Source organism: Lactuca serriola, chromosome 6 (genome assembly GCF_051521515.1).
Source record: "Lactuca serriola cultivar US96UC23 chromosome 6, Lser_US96UC23_V15, whole genome shotgun sequence".
Lineage (NCBI taxonomy): Eukaryota > Viridiplantae > Streptophyta > Magnoliopsida > Asterales > Asteraceae > Lactuca > Lactuca serriola.
Genome location: NC_136413.1, coordinates 191,368,886 through 191,376,350, shown reverse-complemented (window position 1 = coordinate 191,376,350; position 7,465 = coordinate 191,368,886). Strand labels below are relative to the sequence as shown.

Below are 7,465 nucleotides of genomic sequence, written 5' to 3'. Positions count from 1 at the left end.
TGCAGGGGGTAATAATGGTAACTTTTTCATGTATCACATGTGTGTGTAAATACAACCACGTGTATAGACTTAGTCCTAGTCAAATTAACATACCTACTTTTGTGCTTGTATTTAGGATTCAGTATATATACTCATTTCATTTAACGTTAAATTCATTCAATATACAGAAGAATTTTTTTCAGTATTCTTAACTTACATTGTGGAATTTTATTTTGTTAGTAAGATAACTGATTGACAATTGGTGATTCAACACGATTGATTACCGGTGGTGCCGATCAATCAACCAAACTATTGGATGTTCAAAGCGGAACACAGCTTTTCACATTCAATTTTAGTTGTTGATTTTTCCGTTGGCGATAGCCTTGCTGTAATCAGCACCGACCCTTTTATGGGTTTAACTTCTGCTATCTGCTGATGACCTTGAGTTCACTTTTTAAAGGTTGGGGAGTCTGTACTAGTACTTAAGGGTCCTTAAGAGCTATTTGGGGACCTCTGAACAAGACAATCATTAGTGCTGGTGAATTTGGGATACAGAGGTATCTTTTCTATACCTAATACGGACACGGATAACTTCTTAGTAGCTAGAGTAATACTTGGAGAATTCTATAAAGTCGCTCAATAAACTACTAACTTAAGGGGCATTAGGTATGTGGGTTTGGGAATCAAGAAACAGATTGATGAATTTATTTGTTGTATGAACTTTTCTACTTTATTGTTTTCCTCCAACTTGTGTATACAACCTTGATGAAGAAGATGAATGGATAGACTTTATAAAAATTTGATACCCAAACTAACCATTAAGCCAAACAATATTATTGAATCTGTACTCATTCCCATTCCCATCTCCATCGCCTAGTAATCAAACCCAAGTGCCACTTTAGTGTTGTATGCAAACAGAGGAATGCTCATTTGGGTTGAAGCATCTGTTTATGAAAGGGAGGTGATGTTTCCAACTTATAATTCTGATTCATCCACTAAAAAAAGATATTGGATTTCAAGGACTAATTCGTTTTGTTTTCTCCACCAAAGATTTATGATTTTGGTTTTGTAAACTGTAATAATTATCACAGATGCAATGGAATATTTTAAAATTCAATCTTATATATTAGTTTTACAAATACAATACTCCTAGTTCTAGGTAAAGGACCTGCTCTTTAAAATCATAAAATCATAGATATCTTCTTTTGATGACCCCTAATGTAACTGTAACCGGAGAAGGAATGAAAAAACTGTTTTTTTTTTTTGTTTCCTTCAGTTTTGGTTAATTCTAACCCTTTTTATACACGTACTTCCCAATGATAAATCACTTTTTTTTTTCACAACTTTGATTAAATTACAATTTCTTTTATAAAGATAACTAGAAAATATATTTTATATTATAATCTCATTTTGGTATTAATGAGCTTATATTATCTTTAACCTTTTTTTTTTGTAAGATCATTATTCATGTATGGAGTAAAATTAAATCTATCTACATATAAGACAAAAAAAGCATATGAAAATTCATTTCGTTCTTAAATTTCAACCAAACATGATCATGGGATGTAATGACTCATTTTATTATAATATTAACCTGTCCAACCCATTCCCTCAAACTAAAAAGACTTAAGGTAATGTTTGAAATGAAGAAATCATGTTTGTTTGCTACATAGGAATGGAATGGATCCCTTCTCCTGGGCTGATTTTCATTCCATCGTGGTGGGATGTTTTTTTTCTCTCATTCCTTGATGGAATATAATGAGGTAATAAATTGTTTTTTAAACTATCTGAAATACAATGTAATAAGTATTTCACACTTGATGTCTCTTATCCTCGGTTAACTTTTTTCTTCTTTCAAACTTAAAGACAGGAAAATTGCTGCAAGAAAATGACAAGAATGTTGATCACAAAAGAAAACTATTTCTTTTGCAAAATCTACAATTTCTTTCAACAAGATATTCATTTCTAGCTAATGAACATTTACTTTAAGAAACCCATAGTGGGAATCAAACATGATGCCTCGTGCCACAATTGGCTAAAATGTTAAAGAGGATTGTTTACCATAAAATTTAAATATGGAAGTTTCAATGTTTTACCATTACCCATAATATCAAAAAAATTTATAATTTTTAAAATTTAAATTAGTTAAATGTTAAAATAAGCTAATTTTTAAATATGTTGACTCACAATCTTATTACTGTCCCAACTTACTTATTAAGCCTGACTATCTCATCTAACTAAGTAAAAGTAAATTCCACCATTAGTTTTTTTTGAAAGTTTTTGAAGGAACATTTCCAAACTGGTGGCTTCTAAAGACGAAACACAAAAAGTATCTTCCAAAAGCGTAGCTTTTTCCTTGACTTCATCGGGATTTGGACACCTATCAACCTGTCAAAAAAAGTTTAGAGGATAAACTAGTCAAAAGTATGTTGCTATTTGTTGGATTTGAACCAAATTAAAAGGCAAAACATTACTAGAGCTTCACCATGGGAATAGTTGAAGCATTTAAGTCAATAAGCATCTTATCGACAGCATCCATCTAATTTACTACTAGTGGATGACTACATTAATAACAATATAACTTCATTATTAGGGTCCAAATACATTTTATAAAAATACAGCATAATCAACTTTATATCAACTACAACTGCTAGTAGAGAAGAATGTTTTATCTCCTCAAATGTAGGGGTAAATGCAGAAAGCTTCAACACCAAAAAAAATCATAAGTTCGTTATTAGTAAATTGATAATACATATCAGAAAAAATAAAAAAACTTACAATTCCCGCAAAAGGATATTCTGACAATTTTTAATCTAAAAAAATGCCTATATAAATTAGTTTCAATAAAAAAAAATTGTAATATTTGAATTTTGTAAAGTAAAGGTAGAACTCACTTTCCTTGTAACCGGGTCTAGTATGGTAAAAAGTTGATCCTCGACTGCAACGCTCGACCCGGTTAAGTTGTTGAAAATACTACTTTTCTCCCCGAGTTGGTGTATTCAACAAGGGAAATAGTAAGTACACGTTCCTGCATTGTTCTTGTGCGAGCTCTTCGCTCGCGCACAGACTCGAGTTCAATTCCAACTCGTTAATTTTTTTAATACACATGCTCTGTTGACTTTTTAGATGTTGTTCATTTAATGTTCTAGTCTCGCTAAGTTGACCTACAAAATTTACAATATGCAAAGTTAATTCTCAATCAACTTTAAAAGTAAAAATAGAGTATTCAACCTGGACATGAGCTTCTTTTGTCGAGGCTCTTTTGGTCAACAAATCAACAAGAAGTTCCCTCCTATCAAATTTTACTTTGTCGCCAAGTTCATCTTTTAGGTACTTGAGTTCTGAGTTCATATTTATAATTCTGTTGGGTTATCTGATGAAAGACAAAAGTTAAAATGTAATGAATTTAAATCAACAAAGAAGAAAAGCTTAATGAGTGAAATTTAGAACTAAATGAAACGCCCATATCCACATTTAAAAGCATAATCAAATAAGAAAATTGAAAGAAAACACCTCTATATATAGGCTTTCAAAAAGGGTAAAATGGGAAACACGAATAATTCTTAAAAAGAAGCACAAAAGAGCCTATACATATATTTCCATTTAGGTGTTTTCTTTCATTCTTCTTATTTGATTATGCTTTTAAATGTGGATATGTGTGTTTCATTTAGTTCTAAATTTCACTCATTAAGTCTTTCTTCTTTGTTGATTTAAATTCATTACATTTCAACTTTTGTTTCTCATCAGATAACCCAATAGAATTATAAAGATGAACTCAAGTACCTAAAAGATGAACTTGGCAACAAAGTAAAATTTGATAAGAGGGAACTTATTGTTGATTTGTTGACCAAAAGAGCATCAATAAAAGAAGCAGCTTATGTCCAGGTTGAATTATGTATCTTTACTTTTAAAGATGATTGATAATTAACTTTACATATTGTAAATTTTGTAGGTCGACTTAGCGAGACTAAAACATGAAATGAACAACACCAAAAAAGTTAACAGAGCACATGTATTAAAAAAATTAATGAGCTCGGAATTGAACTCGAGTCTGCACGAGCGAAGAGCTCGGGCAAGAACAATACAGGAATGTATACCTACTATTTCCTTTGTTGGATACACCAACTCGGGGAGAAAGTAGTATTTTCAACAACTTGACCGGAGGATCAACTTTTTACGACACTAAATCCAGTTACAAGGAGGATGAGTTCCACCTTACTTTATAAAATTCAAATATTACAAACTTTTTTATTGAAAGTGATTTATAAGCGTTTTTTTTAGATTAAAAATATTAAGAAAATTTTTTACGGGACAATATAGGGTTTTTACAAAACCCCCCATACCTTGTAAGTTTTTTTTTCTGATATGTATTATAAATTTACTAATAATGAACCAATTATTGTTTTTGGTGTTGAAGCTTTCTACATTTACCCCTATGAGGAGATAAAACATTCTTTTCTACTAGCAGTTGTTGTTGATATAAGGTTAATTATGTTGTATTTTTATAAAATGTATTTACACCATAATAATGAAGTTATATTGCTATTAATGCAGTCATCCATTAGTAGCAAATCAAATGGATACTGTCGACAAGATGCTTCTTAACTTAAATGCTTCAACTATTCTTATGGTGAAGCTCTGGAACAAAGTAGTGTTCTGCCTTTTAATTTGGTTCAAATCCAACAAATAACAACATATTTTTGATTTGTTTATCCTCTAAACTTTTTTGACAGGTTGATAGGTGTCAAAATCCCGATGAGGTCAAGGAAAAAGCTATGCATTTGGAAGATAATTTTTGTGTTTCGTATTTAGAAGCCACCAGTTTGGAAAAGTTCCTTCGATAACTCTCAAAATAACTAATGATGGAATTTACTTTTCCTTCATTTAGACGAGACGGGACCTAGTCACGCTTATAAGTAAAGTTGGGACAGTTGATGAGATTGTAAGTCACATATTTAAAAATTAACTTATTTTAACATTTAACTAATTTAAATTTTAAAAACTACAATCTTATGTAGAAATACGAAGAAAACGGGACAAAGGTGTCTGGGTATGTGCCTCCAGCTGATGCATTGAAGTTTCAAGAATATATCAAAAAGACATGAGATTTTTTTTTTGATATTTAATGATTATGGGTAATGGCAAAAAATTGAAACTTCAATTTTAAATTTTATGGTAAACAATCTTGTTTAACATTTTTAAAGTAAATGTTGCAGCTCTGAATTTAACTGCATCTGGATTTGTATAAAGGTACACCTGTATAAAGGGTAAAATATTACTTTATTCCACAGCTTCATCATGGGGATTTGTTTAAATCAATTTTCCATATCTAAATTCGATGGATCTTACCTTTTTTGTTACCGGGTCCATGGTGAAAAATTGATCCTTACAGTACACACGCGCGCCAGTCAACTCATTACTTTTCCTAGACTGTTGGCTTAATCTTTCGCCCGCTCGTCTCTCGCGTAATGAATCCATTTTTTATTTAAGCTCCACAATTCTTTTGAAGGTTGGTTCTCGGTCGATTTTTTGAGCCCTTTTCACCTCATATGGCAGTCGGGCTAAATTAGCCTACAAAAACGATAACATTAAAAAGTTAGTTTTCTAAAATTTTCTAGTTTAAAATTGTAGGTATACAATTAAACCTGGATTTGAGCTCCACTCGTTGAGACTCTCTTGTTCAGCAAATCAAGTATTAATTTGTCGTCCCTATCTGGTTTCATTTTGTTTCCAATGTCCTATTTTAAGTAGTTGGCTTAGGGTTGAATGAAATTTAGAACTAAATGAAATAGACATATCCACATCTAAAAGCATAATCAAATAAGAAAATTTTCAAAAAGGGTAAAATGGAAAACATGAATAGTTCTTTAACGCCTTGTTCCCGAGTTCTACTTAAGGAGAGAAATGGGAGGATACGGGGGGAAAGTGAGGGGTGCCGAAGGAAAATCGTGTTCCCGAGTTTCATTAATGGAAGGAAAGTGAGGGGAGGAGAAATTTTCCTCCCAAATTGGGCGGATTTGGAAAGAAAGTGAGGGGAAGGAAAATTTTATGCTTTATTTGCTTTTTCCTCCTAACTCGGGAACACAAAAACTTAAAATTTTCCTTCCATTTCCGTTCATTTCCTTCGAACTCGGAAACACGGAATAATGAATATTTTCGTTCACCTCCCTTTCTTTCCGTCAAAATTTTCCTTTCCTTTCTTTTAATGAATTTACAAAAAAAACTCGGAACAAGGCGTAAAAGAAAGACTTTCAAACGTGTTGAAAACCACAGTTTTGTATCAGGGGGTAGTTTTTTTTTATCAATGTTTAGATTAAATTTTCCCAAAAATAAACCTTTTTTTTTAGTGGGAAATGAAATATTACGTATGTTAAGGGTAATCTAGTGAAGAGACCATTATATTTCAGACCACCCAAGAAAAACTCCTTTTCTTTTCTAAATTTGTGGTAAAACATTTTCAAAACATCAAACATTAGTTCTGAGTTTTATGTAGAAACAATCTCAAACATTAAATACATATAAAAATAAGATAAACATAAATATTAAGTCCTGCGACTAGATTTGCTCCCAATACTGAAAATTTAAGACTTACTCGATTTCCCTGTTGTATTTTCTTCATTTGAAATGGAAAGGAGCTCGTTTTTAGAGAAGAAAAGCTAAGCATTTGTGGACGGCGTCGTGCGCTATGGCCCTCGCCAGAGGCTCGCTAGGGGATTGTCGCTGCTGGCTTAGCAAGAAGAGAGAGAAAGTGCTGCAATGATTTGATTGGTTATTGAGTTTTGACTTAGTTCACCTCCTCTTCTTGCTTCTTTGTCTTCGTCTCCAGTTGACATCTCCGATCAAACAGCTATCTTTTCCGGCAGAGTATTTGCTGAAACCCTACTAGTTGAATAGGGGATTTTATTCTCGAAAATGGGCCAGTGTGATTCCTAGTAATAAATCTTAGAAAAAGAGAATGAATGGACCCGGCAATTAATTGGGGTTTCAACTTTCAAATCCAATCCACACATTTGTTACTGTGTCCAATGTTATTTTTTATCTTCTTTAACTTTTTTTCTCATTTTTTTTAGAGTATTTGTGTTTTATAAAAAAAATATTTAATATAAAATATTGTGTATTAAAAAAACACAATTTATTTAAGTTTGAAAAAAAACATAGAATGTTACCACTCCGTATGAAATGCTAAGAAAAATGTGCTAACGAGGTGAATAACAAAAAAATGACATGGCAGTCAAAATAATGATGCCGCGAGGTGTTAGGAGTGCTACCACCCCCTATAGCTTGTAGAGGCTTAATTCTTTATTCTCTCTCCTTTGGTTGTTTAAGGAAACGATAGTGACGTCGCCATGCAAATGTCCCTCCACCATACATACACCTAGGTTCGTTAATTTGTAAAACTTTTGTTATTTTGTCTTATATGGTAGTATTATGAAAATTCAAATGCTCTAAATTTTTATTTATTTATCAATGGATGCTACATAAAAAT

At 32.0% G+C, this 7,465-nt stretch overlaps 1 long non-coding RNA gene across 5 annotated transcripts; it reads right to left on the bottom strand.

Moving 5' to 3' along the window:
• Nucleotides 1-2,089: 2,089 nt before the first annotated feature.
• LOC145057650 (uncharacterized) lies at nucleotides 2,090-6,914 on the bottom strand. Of its 5 annotated transcripts, none has more exons than XR_013686153.1 (5): nucleotides 6,572-6,914; nucleotides 5,625-5,717; nucleotides 5,329-5,550; nucleotides 2,874-5,235; nucleotides 2,090-2,792 (listed from the first exon to the last, which is right to left on the bottom strand). It is a non-coding gene; the product is annotated as an uncharacterized LOC145057650 (long non-coding RNA). The 5 variants fall into 5 exon arrangements; XR_013686155.1 differs by having other exon boundaries at nucleotides 2,090-3,143; nucleotides 3,211-5,235; XR_013686156.1 differs by having other exon boundaries at nucleotides 2,090-5,235; nucleotides 5,625-5,734.
• Nucleotides 6,915-7,465: the final 551 nt, after the last annotated feature.